The sequence below is a fragment of the Pinus tabuliformis genome, chromosome 9, assembly GCF_031772625.1.
Source record: "Pinus tabuliformis cultivar Carrire ecotype Pingquan chromosome 9, CPIR1, whole genome shotgun sequence".
In the NCBI taxonomy this organism is placed as follows: Eukaryota; Viridiplantae; Streptophyta; class Pinopsida; order Pinales; family Pinaceae; genus Pinus; species Pinus tabuliformis.
The window spans coordinates 230,694,324-230,715,829 of NC_142307.1; the positions used below are offsets into that span (position 1 = coordinate 230,694,324).

At 39.9% G+C, this 21,506-nt stretch overlaps 1 non-coding gene across 1 annotated transcript; it reads left to right on the forward strand.

Annotated features, from left to right (window-relative positions):
- The first annotated feature begins 12,236 nt into the window (after nt 1–12,236).
- On the forward strand, nt 12,237–12,317 carry TRNAL-CAA (transfer RNA leucine (anticodon CAA)). Its single transcript has one exon. It is a non-coding gene; the product is annotated as a tRNA-Leu (tRNA).
- Nucleotides 12,318–21,506: the final 9,189 nt, after the last annotated feature.

Here is a 21,506-nt window from a genome sequence, read left to right on the forward strand (position 1 = left end):
AATGCCAGGACAGTCTCATAGGAGATGGTCACCCTTACACAACTTGCAAGGGAATCTGACCTTCCATGGAGGATCAGAAGGTTTGTTGACAAGAAGTGAATTTAGAGCAATAGTTGCATGGTTGGCCTCTCACTTATTTGACTTCTTCTTCTTGTTCTTCTTAGCCTCCTGGTTACTAGATTTGAAACTTTCGCCAAGCGAAGTAGAATAAGAGGGTGAAGAAATGGGGGAAGAAGGCAAGGGGTCAACCTTAGAATCATCATGACATGATTCAAATGAAGGAGATGTTTGGATAGGAGTTGCGACACTTGATACCATCGAGGTCAAAAATAATGAGATAGGTAAACCAATGGTTAACCCAGGAAGGGACAATGTTGCCATATAAGGAGCACCAGCATCTGCAAAGGAAGGAAAAGGACTAGGATTCCCTTCTGAGGGGAATCCTTGACTGGTAAATTCCGGAAAATTTTCCATTGGATTCGACCCTAAAGAATTACTAAGGAATATAACTTTAACTAGGAATATTTCATGGGAAGTTAATTTTAGAACACTGAAATAAAACTTTTCCTTTTCATGTTTTAAGAGTCGAGAAAAGGGAAAAAGGTGACTCTAGTCTCTTTCGAAGTTAACGAGCTCAAAAGGAAAAGTGCTTGATGATATTTTAAATTTAAAGAGTCAAAATACCAAAATGATTGCCTGGGATAATCTAGGAAAAAGGACTACCAGGTAATCGTGAACTACAAAATACCTCCCAGTGAATCAATAAGTACAGGCAGGAAATCTCCTCGGCTGCTATGTTCGGTGTATCAAATTTACAAGGTGGTAGACTCGGCTTCCTATGGATAAAGGATTGCAAACCTAGTGGGGTCTCCTTTATGATGATAGAAGGAGCACAAGTCTATACTAGTGTTGTCTAGTGCCGAAGCGAATGATAACTGTTGCGTTTTGAGACACCAGAACACGTCTCTATCCTAGACCTCTAAATGTAAGTATTAAGTATCAATTCTTCCTTTCGTTAATTCAATAAATTTTAACGGTTGATCTTGAATTAGGTTTCAATTAGAAGGCCCTACCTCTGTCATCTAACAAAACTCCTACATGCAGCTATATGAGAAAAGAGATCTTTGTCTTTGATGAAGGTTAACACTAATTGAGAGATAGGGAACACAAAATCAATGCAACAATCAAAGAATGAAATATTTCTCTAACAAATCTCCTAAATGCACTAAATCTTCCTATAATGCAGTAAATCAGGCAGAAAGAGTCGATTGTGTGGACACAACCAACCTCCCTAGGAGCCTAAGACTCTCTAGTGACAAACAAGACAAACAAGAACAATCCTTCTCTAAACATGCATTTAATATACGAGAAATCAAGTGTTTAGATCCTACCTGTAATCCAAAGCTGTTGTAGCAGTCCAGCTCCGCTGATCTGGATGAGCTCCTCCTTCACTTTGAAACCTGCATACACTAACAATCAAACGATTAAATAGCACTTGATAATATCATAGAATAAAACATATTTAACACATAGACCAAGGAGTACATGAAACAACTCATAAATAACAAGTTATTGAGAAGAATGGACTCATTTGCATTAATAGGTAACAAAAGGAACAAATACAACCTGAGCCTTGGTGTTGTGCAAGTCCCTCCCAGGGTCCATCAAGAGTTCTCCTTTACTTTGACAAAGCTCACCCACTTCCAAATAGAACAAGAAAAGATGGCAATCTCTCCTCACAAGCTTCTAAATGGGAGTCCTAATTCCTGCAACATTTACCCTTAGAAATGTATAGCTTTCAACCTCTTCTCCTTCTGGCCCAATGCCTGTATTTATAGTGCTCAAGAGGAACTTAATCAGGTCCACCATCAATGGGATAATCCCCTCTTTGGATGGGATAGCTCCCTTATTGATGGGATAAGTTTCTCTTTGGTAGGAGTGCATGAACCATCTGGAGGTGCTCAATACACGTCGAACAACCTTCTAGAATGCTCTAGAAATGACCACAAGTGACTTTTTAAAGATGAAACTTGCGCATTTTAACCTTTACAGGGGGACGCACCTGCCCCTTTACATACAGAGCGTCCAAAGACGCAGCTTTTGTGAACATTGGGTGCGTCCCCGCAGGTAAGGCTGAGAGAACCTGCGTCCCCATAGATAAATACATTTATAAAGACTTTTCTCTCTTTTTGGAGTTTGACATGGAAAGCAGAGGCATAATACTTGCCTAAGAGGGTAGCATGACTATTGATAGGGCCATACTAACTGTAAATAGTCATGGTGACATTTTTTAGTGTAACATCTCTATCCTAGACCTCTAAATGTAAGTGTTAAGTATCAATTCTTCCTTTCGTTAATTCAATAAATTTTAACGGTTGATCTTGAATTAGGTTTCAATTAGAAGGCCCTACCTCTGTCATCTAACAAAACTCCTACATGCAGCTATATGAGAAAAGAGATCTTTGTCTTTGATGAAGGTTAACACTAATTGAGAGATAGGGAACACAAAATCAATGCAACAATCAAAGAATGAAATATTTCTCTAATAAATCTCCTAAATGCACTAAATCTTCCTATAACAACAAAGAAGTTTCATTTCATTTCCAATGCTTATGATTATGCAATTCTAGCTTCTCAATGACGCTACTAATGCAATATTTTTGCTTAAGTAAACTAGAATGAAGTTCTTCTTTTCATAAAATGCAAAATGAATCTTCCACTTAAATCACCTGAATGAAAGTTTTCACAATTCCGAACAAACAAGCATCAATCAAATCCAAAGCATGATAAATGAAACTAAAAGAGACTTCTTCCCTGAATCAAACAAACCAAACACATAAATGCTTCAATCGACAAACCAAGTAATGTAATCTATGCTTGGAATGAGAAAAGAGACACTCAAAATAAGAGGAAAAACGAGACTCTTTCAATCATTTGATTGAAAATGAAGCAATGAAGATGTTGTGATTGAAAGATGGATTAAATTAAGTAGCAAATAAGAAACTTGACATAATGAGTAAACAAACAAATGAATGGCAATCTACCTAGATTCCCTAGGGTTATAGAAATCATCCAAAAACTCAAAAACATCAAGCAATGAAACTTCAAACCAATCAATCAATCAAAACCAACAAACAAAGCATTCTAGTCACTTCTGGGTGAAATAAGAGAGTCTGAGGGTCAAGAAACACTGGCACTGGAATGGGAGAAATTCTATTTTTTTGTTAACTCAGAGACTGGCATGACTGCCTAACAGACAACTAGCGTCGATTGGCACGACCACACGATTGGCCAGACTACAACTAGTGCTGATGGGCTGATCGACGCAACTGACCAAGTGATAAGAAGCGCTGATTAGGGGATATAAAGAAAAAATAAAAAATAGCTTCACACAGGGCCAGACTTAACACATCAGAGGGTGGGCTAAACTAAACAAGCACACAAACCAAGCTAATGAATCTTTCCAGTTAGGGAGAACACAAGAAAAACGAGCTAGGAGGCAGAAATTAAGAGGGCAAGACACACTGGTTGAGATTTAGGGTAAACCCTAATCTCCACCTACATACATCGGCATGACTGCCTAACTGAAAAAAAATGCTAGAGGTGGGTCGGTGTGACTGTTTTGGTGAAACTTGATCCGATCGGCACGACTATTTTAGAAAAAACCGCGCTGGCCGAGGATTCAAAAGAAAAATGAAAATTTCTTCAGGTGAAAACTAGACTTGCTACTGTAAATTCCAGACTCAAAGCAGTAAACTAGGAAAAGTAGAAAACACTAGAGGGAAATGGTGATACTAGAAAAGTTCACACAAAACCATAAAATGGCAATCAATTAAACATAAGGATTGGCCCCCCAGCGAAGTCACCAATTTGCGGTGTAGGTAAAATTCTAAGTGCAGACACAAACAATTCCTCTAGCCTGAGAGTGGGTCTAGCCACAAACAAGAAATTCTATGGAAGATTTCCTTAGGTTAGAACCAATTAAGAGGGCCTACCTCTTAGTACGCTATCCATTTGACGACGACCTTGCTTCCTTTCTCCAGCTCTCTTTTGTTCCTTCTTGCAAACACTTGAAACAAGTAGACAACAACAGACATCAACCGTGATAATAAACAAATTGTATTCAACCTACTTAACAAGTCAAGAAACATTAAGCCATAAACATGTGAAATGAAATCTTATGTAGGAAATCAATCAATAGTTGCATCTTTATTAAATCAAGAAGAGATTATAACCAACGTCTTGACATTGTTGTTCTCCTCTGACAAATCCAGGTTCCCACACACTTCTGCTAGCATTCCATGGATGGCCCCAACAATGATAGTTTCAAGGCTCTTCCCTTTAGGCTTCACACCAAACCAACTCACAATTCTCCCTTAAACAAAAACTAGAGAGCTACAAAGTATGGATAACTTGTTGATTACTCCAAACAGAACTTAATTAGCACTAGCACACACACACTAGCTTGTGCTTGGGAAAAGTGGAGGTTTATATAGCTTGAATGGATAAGAGATGGTTCCTATTCTCATGGGAGAAGGTCTTGTATCTTGAGGTAGTTCCATCCTAATAGGGGAAAGGAGCCCAATCTGACCTCCTCAGCTCCATTCGGCTTAACCATTCACTAGAATTTCGTTACGAAGCTTCTAGAGCTGGAAGCTTCAGCTCCAAATTTAAAAAAATTTCCAAAAGAGGATCGACATGACTGGAAAAAGGCTTGGTCGCTTCAGTCGATGTGAGGGACAATTGTAATCCCTGCATATCGGTGCGGGGAGGACGCGGCTCATTAGCATCAGTCTTGTAAACTGGAAAAAACAGAATATTTTGAGAAAATGATGCAAAGGGGAGTTGTTCTGCTCATGAAGAAGGACAGAATGGGAATTTCTTCATGATGGGAAAGCATGAAGGATTCCTTGTAGAGGTCCTCCAGGATCAAGGAAGGGGGAGTATAGGGATAGTGGCAAAATATTGTGTAACAATACTTCTATCTAAAGTATATTTTTGTTGCAAGGGCTATGGTTATGATATAGATCATGAGACCTGAAATGACTTATCATTATATGATCTAATAATGGATAGGCTAGATCTGAGTGCTAACACATGTTTTATCTTTTAAATGCTATGATATGGGTATATCTTAAGTCTTGAAAAGCTGCGAAGTTATAAGTCATTATTTGTAGATCTATATGCAGGTTCGCCTCAGTGAAGGCAAGTATACATGCGGATTTGGCACTTCCATGTAGCGTATACAGAGGAAGGGCTTGTTGTTCAGAAATGACTGAGCTATCTTATCAGTGTTGTTGTTTTACTATTGTTTGTCAATGATGTCTTCATTAGATCTGAAGTTAAACTAATCGTATAATGAGATTGAGTCTGGCTAGCTGTTTGATTGAGTAAGAAGGGTTTCTTTCGTAAATGACTGATCAATCTGATCAATGCTGCTACTTCTCTGTTGTTTGTCAATGATGTCCTGATCTTGATTGATCTGGGTTAAATGAGCATGTCTGAAGTAGATTTGATTGAATGATGAAGCTGAATGAGGTTATGAATAGTGTTAATATTACTTCTGATCAGAAATAGTTATGGTTTTGGTTCAAAAGTTGTATGATTCAATATCTTTAGAGGTATACGCAGGTTGAGTTACAGAAAGTAGCATATCCATGTAGGTTGTCCTTATTGAAGTAACGTATACATTCTGACATATGATTTTTGAGGTTGCAGTTGGATTTGGTTGTTTATGCATTGTTCTAGGTTCAATTCTATGTACTGGTTACAGTGATCTGACTATTCCAGTTAATTGGTTGAATTTTGATTAAGTGTTGGTTGATTGGGTTTTCAGTGATTGATTCAGTTGTGTCAGAAGTTTCAGTGATCGATTGATTCAGATATTAATGATTTGGGTTTCAGTTATGTTAGAGATTAATGATTGAGTTTCAGTGATTAATGATTTGGTTTCAGTGATTGATTGATTCAGTTGTGTTAGAGATAAATGACAGTGTTGCAGTGATGAGTTAAAGTTTGATTTTTGATATTGAGTTTAAGTGTTGTTAATGGTTCCAGCATGAAAAATTGATGAAACATGGCCTACACGTTATGATGTGTTGAATCAAGTGGATTCAGTCTGAAAATTTGATGAAACGTGGTCCATGGAAGATGCTGAGGGTTGGATCCTCCAGTGAGAACGTCGAAGCTTCCTACCAGTAATAGTTATTCATTAGATCAAGGGTTTGGAACTCCCTTCCAGTAGGAGCTGGAGAATGAGTGAAGGTTGTAGCCTTCTTTAGGTTGGTGCTTGCATACTGGTACAAGTTTATGCTAGTACAAGAACTAGGGGGTTGTGTTGGGCCTCAATTTTGTCCTATTCTTACTCGGAATATCTCATGCTATTGTTTGACTAAATGATTATTTTCGAGAATATTCGTTACTTCCCTTGTTTTATGAGGATTAAAACATTATTAGTAAAGGTTTGTATGTTGCAGGTTTAAAATTGGTTTGATCATGCCTTTGTACAGGCTTTGGTCCTGCATTTACCTTCTTGGACAGTGTAGCAGATTCCTACACCATGCAACAGATTCTTGTACCATCCAACAGATTCTTGTACCAATTGGGATTCTTACACTAGTTACAGTGGGCTTCCTGCACTCTGAAGAGTTTCTAGACTACATTCATTTTTAGTTCTCATTGGCATCTTATTGGTTTTTGTGTTACATGTGTTACAGGGAAAAGTGTCTATACAGAACTGCTAATCCCAATAAGGTGTGGTAGCTACCTTAGAAACAAACAAAGTAAAGCTACTTTCATTTTCCTTTATGAAATATAGATGAGAGAAGAATAAAGGAGACCAACCTCTGTCTTGCGCTTGGTTCCTAGTTCGATTCCTCTCTCTTCTGATAGTCCTTTGCTACTTGCTTCCTTGTACACCCAGCTTCACAGAGTACCTGTAGAATCAAAGCAGCATAACACTATATAAGAACATGGATCTACTATAATAAACAATCTAGGATCAGATGTAAATTGACCATACAAATGCATAAAACATAAATGACACAAGAGTATGGAGGAAAACTTGAATAGCTTTATTGATAATCAAGAAAGAGGCAAGAGAGTTACAACCAGTTGTTCTGACCCAACATCATCATTTTAGCAAGTGAGCCCTTCTTCACCTCATGAAAAGCTTAGATCACCCAACACTATGATGTTGCCTCAAGAAACCAACAACAATTCCTTACAAGATGCAAAATTCCAGCCTCTAGATCTCTAGGATGAGGGATCCATATATAGATATCTATAAGGGAGATGAGTCAGCTTGTGATTTGATTAGTGTCTTCTGTCTGATAGTTCTTGCTTCCACTTGGAGATTGATGATCTCTTACTCATCCTTGGTCGAATTCAGAGAGGTAAGTGTCACAGGAGAAGTTTCTGGAAGATTCCATGCCTTTCCACCTCGCGGATTGACACTGCCATTTGTCACTTCTCGCCCATCGCTCCCCATAGAAGGGATTTTTGAAATGCAACGCACCCACAAAGTGTACTTAGGTGAGATGCAACGCACTTTTCCTATGGAGCAGGTGAAATGATCCTGTTTTGACCAGTTCTGAGCAGTTTTTCATCGAGAACTTCTGGGAGAAGTTGTAATCAGTTGACCTTGTTCCTTTAGGGGTTAGAAAAACACTTTTAGGGACTTAGGAGCCCTTGGTTTATGGACATTTTATGCTTGGGGTTGTAGTGCCCAAAAATATCTATAATAGTTGCCCCCTAAAGCATGAGGTCGTTAATCTTTTTTGATGTCGGGTGAAATGCTTTATCATGAGGGTTCGAAGTTCTTTCAAGCTGGGAGGAGACCTGTAATAAGATACAATACAATACATTATCTTCATAATATTTTCATGATCTAGCTGAGGCAGGCATTCCCATGCTCAGCTTTATAAATTCATTTTCATGTACATAAGACAGACAATCGTCTGAGTGTAGACTGATGATTCTGGTAGAGCCATCATCCCTTTGATTGGATGATTATCTGTGCAGCCATGATGTACATTTGATGTATTTATTTTCCTGAATATATATCGCAGCCCGGATGGATGAAACTAGATCCGGGGTCTTCAATCTCGTTCGATCTTCACTCAAAGTATAAGTCGATCCATGTGAGAGGTGTTCTGGAGTCGAACATGGAAAGACATCGCCTGATTACCAGCCAATGATGTAAGCTGTTAACAGGCACGAGAGGAATCACCGATAATGATAATGACCCTCAAGGTACTGCAGTACAATTCACGTGGTGTGAATAAAGGACTTGGCATCAAACACCACGCAAAATCTTTTGATCAAAGGCCATTGATGTAAACCTGTCGCTGGAAGTGAGAAACATTCCATTGAGGCATGCAAGCTTCAAAGTACTGAAAGGGGTGTTCCTAGATTGACTTCTTGGATAATGAGCTGATGTTGACAAGAAGTGATCCGTCATAGGAGGGCCTTAATGAATCCCACATCAATGACACGGAATGGAGCAAATGATTTTAATGGAGATGAAAACGATCTGGTGATATAAGGTTCAGGGTGGTGGTCATGAAAGAATGGAGCGTAAATGTATTGCAGTGGGTGAGACATAGGTGAATTCTCTGAGTGACTTCTCTTGAACATATCGGCGACACTGACGTGATGGATTGGTAGCATTAACCCCAAATATGGATGGTGTGATGGGACCATGGTGATGTGACCGGTGAATGAAACAACCCAATCCGACTTGGATGCGGAGTGAAAGTGTCATGTTCAAGAGCGACTTGCTACTAACAAAGTTTCTTCAAGTTTTCTTCCCAATTTTTCCCCAGTCATTGCTGACCAGTACCTCTTTATTTTTGTCAAGCTTGAGGAGGATAACATATGCTTGTTCTATAATTTTCCCTTTGGGCAAACCCATCGCTATGTTTTAACGAGCCTAGCGATAGTGAAACTCGTTCTTGTCTGCTATGGACAAGTTTGTCACTATTAGGTTTTTAACGAGTTTAACGCCAAAGATAACTCGGTCCTTTTCAATTTTAGAGAGTCTGAAAAGAGACGTAAAGGAAACTCCAAAAATTCTTTTTCGTCATCTAATCCCTTAAGTCCGAAAAAGTATAAAACAATGCAGAAGGGATGAATTTTCGATACTTTTAACGAGCCGAACAAAACAAGCGCTTGATATTTTTGTGTAATAATCCCTCAGTTCCAAAAAGATTAAAATCTAAAGGAGGGATAACACTTTCGGTCCTTTTAACGAGCTAGAGAGGCCAATGGCTTGGCAATCTTTTCATATTTTACGAGTCAGTTGAAAAGAGCTTAAAGGAGACTCGTCTTTGAGGAACGAGTGATAAAATTGGGTAGCAGCTGATTCCAGGTAAGGCTTGGAATTTTCCAATCATGGTAGTGTTACAATGATGGCTAGCGGGATCACTCTTCGTAGCTATTCCTCAAAAGGGGTAAACAATCAAATGGAGGTGAATGATTGGCCGATACAGAGTGGAGGTGATGATGGGAACACGACCAAGGCTTTAAAGGCTGAAGTACTACATTCACGATGGTTATTTACTGGGAATTGGTTCATTTTTTATTGAGCTTAAACGCCGGGGGAAACATTTTCTCATTGCTTATGTTTATTTTTTAACGAGCATGAAGTCCACGTTAAAACTGCTCGATACAACAGTCATTTCTTGACTTTACCATAAATAGCTTTGTTCTTTCAAAGATTGTACTGCATGCTCAATTGCTTCATCAAACTAGTTAGAAATGAACAATATATGTTTAAAAAATGAGTTAGAACACTAATTTTTACTCGAATTACATAAAAAGTAATTTAAAAGTTCTTTTACCTCTCATTTTACCATTTCATTTGAACTTTAGCTTGTTGGAGCTTTGGAGGTGTTTTCCCCCCCTTGATTTTCATTAGCTGATTTCGGGAGATTCTGTGGACAATTTTCGGCACCGTCTGGACCAGGTAGGAGCTAAACCTGAGCTCTTTCATTTCATGATTTCCATTTTGCATTCTGAGCCTGATTTCTGGTTTTTTTGAGCCTTTGGGGTTTGAAAAACTTGCCCTAGCTCCATCGCACCCTTTGTGTATTGAAAGGTGCATTGGATGTTAGCCTGTCTATTGGCTAACTGACATGCAACACACCCATAACACTATTGTAGGTGCGATGAGCGCAAGGAAGGAAATTTATGCACAGTTTTTTGATGGAAATTTTGTCTGTTTCTCACCAAATCAAGATCTAACTCTTCTCTTGTTTGTTTTCAGAGATTTTTGGAGCAAGATGACTATTACATAATACATGGCGAGATCGTGAGCATGAAGAAGAGGAAATGCTTGCTTTACATGATCTGGTTACAGTAAATGCATTGCGGAACTATGGCTTGTTGAAGTTTTTCTGCATTTCTAGCATGAGACAACAAATAAACTTGCAGCATTATTTTCTCGATGCTTGGGATCCTACCAGCCAGGTGTTCTAGATTAGGGGCAAATCCATCCACTTGACTGTAGTGGACATCTATTTTTTGACCGGCTTATCAAGGTGGGGTGCCCCCATCTCTTTATCAGGTTCGACCCGAGGAGGTGAATCTGTGAGAGATTATGTTCGCAGGTATTGCAGAGAGGGATCTCATCTGAGTAAATATGGCAAGATCATCATCCGAGATTTCACTGACAGGTCCTTGAGGACTATTCTGTTCACTTTTGGTAGGATGGCTGGTGGTGCGGCTCTTCATGTGGCCAACCGTTCTTATATGCAGTATGCCTTGGAATGTCTCCAACTGAAGGTGTTCAACTGGTGTGACACAATAATCCTTGTGATGAAAGAACAATTGACCAAGGTGAAGAGTGGGAGACTGAAGAACTTTGGATATGGTTCTATCTTGACTGCCTTCGCCTTGGAAATGATACCACTGATGCAGCCACAGTATATTGCACTCAGTTTACCTCCACCGACTAAACCACGTATGCAGAGATGGGTTGAACATATGTCTAGGCATGCTGGTCAGTCTCAGATTTCCTTTTCTGATACCTTCTTTGGGTGGTTTGATCGTTAGGAGATGGTCTATTCCGAGTATCCATATGCTGGTATGGACTTCCGGGGTGACCCAGATTTGGTACTGCCGGCTGACGAACAATGGGGTGCCATTGGTAAATTCTTTGACCATGTTCCTGTTTATCGTTTTTCTTTTATAATGTCCTCATGCTTTATTCTGTCAAGACTAATCAAAACTCATGTGTTCATGCAGATGTCGGTCCTATTCAGCTAGTAGTACGCCTGAGAGTGCTAGCTGCCGCCCCAACAGGAGATACTGTTGGAAGGGCTATCCTTCGCGACCTCGATGTGGACGAGACTCTTTCAGCATTACAGGATAAGGTCGAGGGCCTCACTCTCGGTATTCCAGATGTGAGGACTGACGAGCTGCCTTTGAGGTTGCAGCGACATACTACTGGTGTGTTGATCCAGAAGTCGGTGAAGCAGTACCAGTAGATCCACTTGCACTATGCCATCATTCCTCTCCCGTTGGTCGAGACTAGTGCCTTCCCCGGGGATTGGGGTGGGTGGGTAAATAGTCATTTGGCTGCAGTGGGACATATATAATGGATGATCTCCAGGCTACCCACAACCTATATGGTGGATGGATTTCTGGGGTCTGGGCCAGATAAGATAAATTTGTAATTTTTAATCTATTTAAAGCATATTTGGGTTGAGGAGTTCCGGCCTCAACTGGCATCTCTGGCTATCGCTAAATCATTACCTAACCAACTACGCCAATAAGTCAGTGGCTGCTGGTCATGAATTCTATATGTCATTACGCTTTATTATATACGTAATTACACTTTAGAAGACAATGCATATATTATATATGTAATTACGCTCTCGAATCCAACCATGACTCGATATATGTAATTACGCTATTTTGAGAAAAAGAGATTTCGTGAACTTCTTCCAGGGACTCCTTCCTGGGAACGAATCCAGCGGAGACGGGGCCTGTAGCTCAGAGGATTAGAGGACGTGGCTACGAACCACGGTGTCAGGGGTTCGAATCCCTCCTCGCGCCTAAGCGTGGTCATTTTCGTGCCAATGGAATGCGGTTCTGGCAGTAGAGAATCAGTCAAGAGGCAGGTTCAAATGCCTTCCCAATGATTCAAACTCCGGTTTAGGGACCTTAATAGATGCACTCAATTTTCTGGTGAGCTCAACCTTTCAGATCAGGCAGATAACATTTGATAAAGAGCCTTGATGGTGAAATGGTAGACACGCGAGACTCAAAATCTCGTGCTTAAGAGCGTGGAGGTTCGAGTCCTCTTCAAGGCAGGGCCGCCATCAATAGACCTACCCACCGGAAGACCTAGCACCTATTAGCCCTACCTAGATCACTTACTGAATGAAGCAATTAGGAGGAGAAACAAGGTACAACTATTAACTTATAGGGGCCAGATGGTATGGCATGCATGATACAACCCCTTCCTTTCCCTTTCCTCCTCCCTTACTTCAGTGTTTCCGTTCCGCCTTGCCCACCTATGGACCTATTCCCCTACACCACTTTGATGTTGCAGGGAAGGGCACTACCAAAAGCACGGGCCCAACCATAGCTTGTTTCCCCTATGCCAACTAGCATTTTGTCTCGTATAATAATAGACACTCATTATTTCCAAGGTGCCACATCATATGCCTGTCTGAAGAAGGAATTCAAAGAACACCGTCGAAGAGTGCAGGAACATAACCATATAATGCTTATGCAACAAGGGGTTATGCGAGTGAATTCAAAAGTGCCAAGACGATGGAATAAGCTTTTATGCATGATTGCACAGGCTGTGACTTGTTATCACGAGCATCATTAGACTAGGGTGCCCCCTAGCGTTTTGAGTTTTGGTTCATTTGAACGATTTTGTCTTGGTTACAGAACATTATGTGTAAACCTTAAACAGTTATATATATATTTTTGATTTTTGGAGTTTTATTTTGGTTAACTTACATGATCCAAATGCAAATATTGATGAAATGCTTCTTTTATAAATGTTGCAAATGTCTATCTAACACATAATTTGCCAATGAGTCAGTTAATGTGTTTAAGATTCTGGAAATATGCTGATATTGAATAAAATCAAATTGCCTTTCCAAAATTGTAACCCTTAGGAACATGTGATAAATAGATGGATTTCGGACAGAGTAGATACCAGTGAGTTGTAGTATGACAAGTTGTGAGTCTAGCCTGACAATCAGTTGGCGTATGCCATGTGTGATGGCATCAGAGAGAAGTTCTATCAACGTGCTATACTCAGCGATGTTATTCGTTGATCGACCAATGCATACCCCTCTGAAACTTACCAACTCGCCGCTTGGGTCAAAAATGGCCCAGGCCGCAGAAGATAGGTTTCGCGAACTACGACTTGCTCCGTCGGCATATCCAACAAAAGATTCCAATAGGTTCGACATCTGTGGAAAATGTAAAAAGTGGATTTACTTGACCAAAACAAATACTTTGGTGAAAACAAAAATGTAACAAAAGCATATAGGTTACCACACCAAATCACACATAGTAATGCTTAAGGTACAACCCATTACGAGATTGTGCCAGTGGAATCCCGTCATAATCCATTAACTTGTAGGCTCCTTTTGTTAACACTTGCCTAAAAATATAGGGGCCCATCCATAAAGACTTGAATTTACCTGCCCCCAATTTATCGGATTCTTGGTCATAAAGCAAGACCAAGTCACCTTCTGAGAAGACACAGGGTTTGACATTCTTGTCGAACTCCGCCTTGACTCGTTTCTTATGGGCTTCGTTAGCCAAAGCGGCATCACGACGGGTTTCATCCAATTGGATTAGTTCCAAGAAACGAGCCTCCTCTTCTGAAGTCCCGGGGGGAAGGTCGATTGCGAGTTTGAGGAATGAGATTTCACACTGAACAGGAAAGATTGCTTCTAGGACATACACTGGTTGGAAAGGTGTAAACCCTGTCGCATTCCTTACCGATGTTCGGTAAGCCCACAATGCTGAGTACAGGATCAGATGCCAACTTCTTTTATGAACTCCAATCATCCTTTGCAGCATGCACTTCAAGATCTTGTTGATTGATTCAACTTTTCCGTTGGCTTGCCGGTAATATGGAGTAGAGATGTCGTGAGACAACCCTAATTTGGCAGCTAATTCGACCATCATGTGATTGCGAATATGCAATCCATGATCTGTGACTATAGATTGTGGGACGCCAAATCTGGCGACTACATGATTGAAAAAGAAGAGGGCAGATGTTTCACCAGTGTTATCTAATGTAGGCATCGCCTCGGCCCTTTTGGTAAAATAGTCAACTGCGACTATGATATACCCATGCCCCCCAGTCGAGGTGGGGTTACATGTCATGAAATTGATGCCCCATTTGGCGAATGGCCCAACAACAACTATTGGCTGTAGAGGTGTGGGTGGTATTCTGGTTTTGCTATCGAAAATTTGACAGGCATGGCAACTTCTGACTGCAGTTATGCAATCTTTGAACATTGTTGGCCAGAAGTACCCTGCTCATAAAATTTTTTGCGCCATAGCGTAACCGGATTGATACCCCCCACACGCGCCTGAATGGAAATCATTCAAGACTTTTTCGGCCTCCTCATGGGTGAGGCACCTCCGTAGAACTGTATCGACACCACGACGGTAAAGTGTATCACCGATGATCATGTAGTCTTTTGATTGGTATCGAATACGTTTTTGTTCGGAGCGGGAGGTATTGGGCCTATATTTTTGGGTTTGGAGATAAATGATTATATCCCCATACCACATATTGCTTGAAGATATCAGAAACAAATTTTTGTCCACGATCGTTTCTTCGGATGTTTCATTGTTGGACGACGATGGGAGATTGCATAATAATTCTGCGAAAACCAGGGCTTTCTTTGACTTGGATTTTACAAATTCCAGATCAAACTCTTGTAGAATCACTATCCATTTTGAATATTTTCCCCCCAGCAACTGTCGCGACAATATATGTGTCATGGGGTTGCAATTTGATAGAATGGTAGTTTTCCGAAAGAGGACATAGTGTCGAAATCTCTGTATCGCTTGAACAGTTGCAATCGCTAGCTTTTCAACATAAGAATATTTGCTTTCTGTATCATTTAAGTTCTTACTCAAATAATATATAGGATGTTCAATTCCGTTGTCTTCTTGAACTAAAACCATTGTGATGGTTGTATCCGCTACAACGAGATATAGGTTAAAGTATTTTTGATAATCAGGAGCGTACATTAATGATGCTTTCATTAGGGAGTCTTTCAAAGCATCAAAGGAAGCTTGCTTGACCTGATCCCAAACGAAGGGAACTTCCTTTTTCAATAGACAAGTATAACCTTTAGCAAGTTCAGCGTAATTTAGAATGAACCTCCTTAGAAAGTTTGCTTTCCCTTGGAGTTTCTGAATCTGAAGCAAATTCGAAGGTGGAGGCAAATTTATGATTGCCTGAACCTTACATGGTCGAGATGAATCCCGTCTTTCGAGACTACAAAGCCAAGTAAACGACCAAAACTGACACAGAACACACATTTGTGTGGATTGAGTCGTATCTTGTAGTGTCGGCAACGTAGAAATATCGCTCTTAAATGCTGCGGATGATCAGTCCGCTTTCGCGAATGAGCCGGAAGGTCATCAAGATATGGTTGAACGATGTTTTTGATGTCATGGAAGGCATAATTCATTGCCCTCTGAAATGTTGCCCCTGCATTCTTTAAACCAAAGGGTAATTTTTGATATGCGAATGTGCCCCACGGACAAATAAATGCAGTCTTTGACTGGTCCTATGGGCGGATATTTATTTGATTATACCCAGAGAATCCATCCATAAATGAAAAGATTTCACATTCGGTGCATTCATAAATTATCTGGTCAATGAAGGGTGTAGGGTAGTTGTCTTTTGGACAAGCTTGATTTACATCCCTATAATCGACGCACACTCTAATCATTCCTTGTTTTTTCATAACAGGAACAATATTCGATACCCAATCGGTTAGAGAAACCGGGTAAACGAAACCAGCATGGAGAAGTTTTTCAACTTCTGCCTTGATGGCTGCGGCTTTCTTGGGGTGCACCTGCCGTAGCCGTTGTCATACTAGTTTGACATCTGGATACATCTTGATTTCTTGTTCAACGATACTCGAGTCAATGCCTGGCATTTCATTATATGACCAAGCAAAGACATCTCTGAATTCGCGAAAAAGAGCGTTATATATTTCCAGTTCTGAAGGAGAACAACATTTGCCAACATAAATATTCTCTACAACATCTGTTTTGGTCGAGATATTTATGGCGATAGTCTCTTCAATGTTGGAAAAATTTCGCTCGGAATCCACCGTGTTTACAATATTTGATAGGAAATAAAAAACTGAAGGATGATAAAGGTCATCAGGAGTATCTTCTTCACAATCCGGAGGAAGGGAACGACGGTTGCCCCTTCAATTAGCATTGATTGAACAATTCCTTCGTTGGTGTCATGCACTCGCGACCAAGGATCTGAAGGGGTGCCATATTTCTTAGACCTATATATCCAAACGCTTGATGAGCGTTGATTTGGGTTTGCCTCCCATGCTAGGAACATTGATTGCTACAATATTTCTATTGGGCTTGGAGGCAATACCTGCGCATGATCCATGTTGATATCGTTTTCTGAGATATTTTTAATCGAAGATATCATATTGTAGGTTCCTACCGACACTACTTCCGCCAGATTGGTTGGAGGCGGAAGGGAACAAGTTCCCATTAATATAGGGTCTTTTAGTAGGCCTACTACGATATTTTGAAGCGAATGGGGGCTTCCATGGATCATTGGAATGCTTCCCGTAACTTGAGAACCATTGGGGAGGAAGGTTTGTTGGTCAACGATTGTAATCCCTCCTTGAAAGGGAAATGCAATCTTCCTAAAATAGGTCGACACAACAACAGCCATAGCATATATCCATGGTCTTCCAAGTAGGATGTTGTAATCGAGGTTTCCGTCGATTACTTCGACATCTATTTCTACTGTTTTCCCTCCTAGTTCAACCTTCAAGTTACTTAGAATACCATATGGGGTATATGTTCATCCGTCAAATGCTTTTAATGTTGTCGAAGATCGCGACAAGGTTGGAGATCCTAAAGTTTTCCAGCAACTCATCGACATAATACATGTAGATGCCCCCTCATCAATAATTGCTTGATGAACAACTTTGTTGAGGGCTTTCACTTGAACGAGGAAAGCTAGTTGAGCTGGTAATTGAGGATCGTATCCTTTATGTTTGAAGGACACAAGATTGGAATCCTTTGGGTCTATCCCACTGATGGCTGATAATAAAGCCTGCTTTTGGGATGGGCAATTTTGCAGTACCTCAAGTGTTGACATAGCGGATGGAGATTGTTATGAAACCAACTCAAGAAAAGATAGAAAAGATAGATCAACGCCTTATAATTCAGCCTCTTCGAGGGGGCAACCTCCTTTACATTACATAAATGAACAATTCTTGGATGATTCAAATGACAAAACCTCCTTTCTATATATAGGAGTCTAAGGAGTCACAATATAATCCAGCCGACCTAACAATAATAATATAAAGGCACAATAATAACAATAGTGGGCTTCTATGGGGCACAATAGTAACAATATGGGCACTACATGGGTACATCAATATAATAAGTGGGTTATACTAATAACAATAAGGGGTTACACTAGTAGTATAGGGGCCTAACATGCCCCTCTCCTTCAAAAAGCGTTGTCCTCAACGCCATAGTAGTTCTTGATGCTTCTGTATAAAATTCTTATCCTCGCATGTGGAATCTTCAGCGGGTAAGTTCTTCCACTTGATGAGATACTCTGAAATTGATTGATTTCATAGCTTTTGGGTTCTTGTTTCTGTGACTGCTCTAGGTTCTAATATGGTTTTTCCTTCCTCTTCAATTTCTGGCAATATTGTTTGAATTGGGATCTTTTGCAACTTTTGAATAAGTGGCCATACTTCTTCGCCCTTCTTCCATTCTTCCCTTGCTTCGTTTATCTAATCTGGTTGGATAATATAAATAGCACAAAACAATGATTCCACATCCTCATCCTTGAAGAGTCTTCCCATTCGGTAAGGTTGCCATTTTTTAAGTGCATGTAGTATTGCCAACATTTCCTTCTCATAAATAGCTTGCTTGAGATGTAGCAGTAAAAATACCCAATCACCTACATCAAAACATTTTTCACTACGATGTTGATATACCTGTTTTTTCATTTGATTTTGCACCGAAGTGACATTATCCTTTAAAAGTTGGAGAACTTGTTGTTGATGCTCGATGTGATCTTTCACTGCTTGAATCTTTTTCTTCTTCATATGTCCTTCTATCTCTAGAGTTTGAGGAGTGGTAATTTCTTCCAATCCTTTACAAGATATGGTCGGATTCTTTTCTTGATGCTCGATGTGATCTTTCACTTCTTGAACATTTTTCTTCTTGATATGTCCTTCTATCTTGATAGTTTGAGGAGTGATAATTTCGAACAATGAATTACATGATATGGTTGGATTCATTTCTTCTTTCTTGATGTGATCTTTCAATTCTTGCACCTTTTTCTTCTTGATATGTCCTTCTATCTTGAGAGTTTGAGGAGTGGTAATTCTTGCCAATGCTTTACAAGATATGGTCTGATTCATTTCGTCTTTCTTTGGGGTGGGGTCCTGGCATATATCTTCTTCTTTTCATGTTTCTTGATCCTTTTCTTCCTCCTCTTCATATTCTATGTAAAATAATTTCTTTTCAGCACAATTATGACCTTTAGTGCTTTTGCTATCACAATTGTAATAAAGCCCTTTTTCTCTTTTTTCTTCCAATTGTTGTGGTGTAACCCTTGTAAGCTGTGGAATGCTAGGAGAAACAACACTTCCATATTTATAGTTGTGAGGGGTACGCTTCTTGGTTTCCATGATTTTGCTTTCCAATATGTCACAAAGCCCTTTTACTCTTTCCAATTGTTGTGGTGTTGCTCTAAAGAAGGTGTTGCTCTTTGTATCCTCATAATGTGCTATCATTTCCTCCGTGAAAATTGACCACGTAACAAGTTGTTTACGAGAACAAAGCCCTTCGTACCATAAAAATTGATCTGGTTCAAAATATGAAGATGCAATACATACCTTTTGTAATAGTTGTACACCATGTAGATCAAAATATTGCTCCATCTGAAGTATCCAATTTATCGGATCCTTGCCATCAAACTTCCTCATCTTGCGTTTTCTTGATTTTAGGAGATCGAACTTGAAACGACTGTAATTCTGTACTTTCCAATCATCTAGTTCTAAATTTGTGAGCTATAATAGCCATCTGTGTCCTCTTTCCAATGCCACTAGTCTGATCCAAATTGGATTCTCTAAGAAAAAGTTATGCACAATCTCCCAATATGACCTGATTATAGGCCTTTCCAGAAGAGCGAATTTGTATGAAGTGCCACGTGTCACTATTTCGACTTTTGGATCCAAAAAATATATACAAAAAAACTACATTCTGTCCTCTTTTTGTACCTTCTTACGAAATTTCAATCCGATCCCCAGAGAGAAAGTTATGACGATTTTCCCTAGGTCACCTGTTTTAAATGTAATTCTCCAAAAATATCGTGCGAAAATCTCTGAAATTCAGACCCAAGGTTCAGCGCGATTTCTTCTCAAATGGTTTTTTTTTTGCGACTTTTGAAACATCACAGAAAAAAAGTTATAGCGAAAATGCCACGATGACCTGTTTGGAGTAGCGAAACCCTAGAATCCAAAGCTCTGATACCAAATGTTATGAAACCAGCTCAAGAAAAGATAGAAAAGATAGATCAACGCCTTAGAATTCAGCCTCTTCAAGGGGGCAACCTCCTTTACATTACATAAATGAACAATTCTTGGATGATTCAAATGAAAAAACCTCCTTTCTATATATAGGAGTCTAAGGAGTCACAATATAATCCAGCCGACCTAACAATAATAATATAAAGGCACAATAATAACAATAGTGGGCTTCTATGGGGCACAATAGTAACAATATGGGCACTACATGGGTACATCAATATAATAAGTGGGTTATACTAATAAAAATAAGGGATTACACTAGTAGTATAGGGGCCTAACAGAGATTGGGCCAAATCTTCCACTATATTATAATGCTGTGCTGCTCTAGCACGAGGACTAAATGTCGACTTGTGTACTACTCCCTTTGGCGGTTTTATTGTCAACTCAGGAATGATGGGCGGAGCAACTTCTATCGAAGTTGTTGTCAAACTACTAGGTTGATCTTTATCCTTGTTGTTCGACAGTTGTGGATTCCATAATCTTTGTTCCTTGTCGATATCAAAGCATCATTTTGCTATTTTGGAAACCGACAACATCAACACTTGAGATGGGGAAGCATTTCCACTGTCAACCAGATTTGTTCCTGGATTTGGAAATGGATCAGTTAATACTGCCGAGGTTTTTGAATTATTGAAGAATTTTTTAAGCTCAGCTCTGTGTGGACAATCTGTTGTCCAATGATCCTCATCGCATATAAAGCATGGATGATTTGGTTTCCTATTTCCAGAAGGGTTTGTAGAAGATTTTTCAGGTGATGATTCCTCCTGTTTCTTCTTCTTCCCTTTGCTTTTCTTCTTGCCCCCTGGTTGCTTGGTTTCTTTGCCTTTATCTGTCGAGACGACATTTACTTCCGAGGCAAGAAGTTCCTCTTTTGCATTTTGACTGGAAATCTTACGGGCCTTTTTAGATGTAGCCTTTGTCGATTTCGTGTCTGTTGCACCTATCACGCCATCGCCGGCATGAGAGTCATTGTTTGATTTAGGAGGAGGGGGGACCGAAAATTCCGGTCTGGGAGCGTCAGGTATTTTATCGTAGAGCGTGCCAGACTGAGTATAAATCAAGTCTAAATATTGCGCACGAGCAATGACTTGCTCTTCGGTGACGACTCCCCCTTTTGCCACATCTTCCGTAATAGAAGGAAATAATGGCTTAATAAACCATTCAACGAAAAGCTGATCAAGAACATACATTTTTACCATTCTACGACGACGTTGCCACTCATGTATATGATCAAATATGTGAGTGGCCGTTGTTTCTTTGAAATTGGTAAGAAGTTCCATTCCCGTTTCGTACCTTATCAGTAACTGAAAATGGGTTAGAAAGGTTGTGGCTAGGGTACTGAAGTTGTCAAACGAAGCTTTGGGCAATTCGATATACCATTTTGCTGCCGAACCAGTTAACATCCTTTGAAAAATGTGAAGCCTAATCGAATCATCGTTTAGGGTGTTTGATGAACACCATAGATGAAAGGTCATCACATGATTCGACGGATCTTCACCCGGATTTCCCTTAAATTTAGGAATATCTGATGGAAGTTTATACAGAATCACTGGCCACCAAGGGGCGTAAGCGATTGGATCGTTTGTTAACCGATTTAAATCAGGTAACTCTAAAGTTGCCACGAAGGGTAACTGTTGATTCAGGTTAGGTGAAGCATACCCAGGATAAGATGGAATTGCCTGA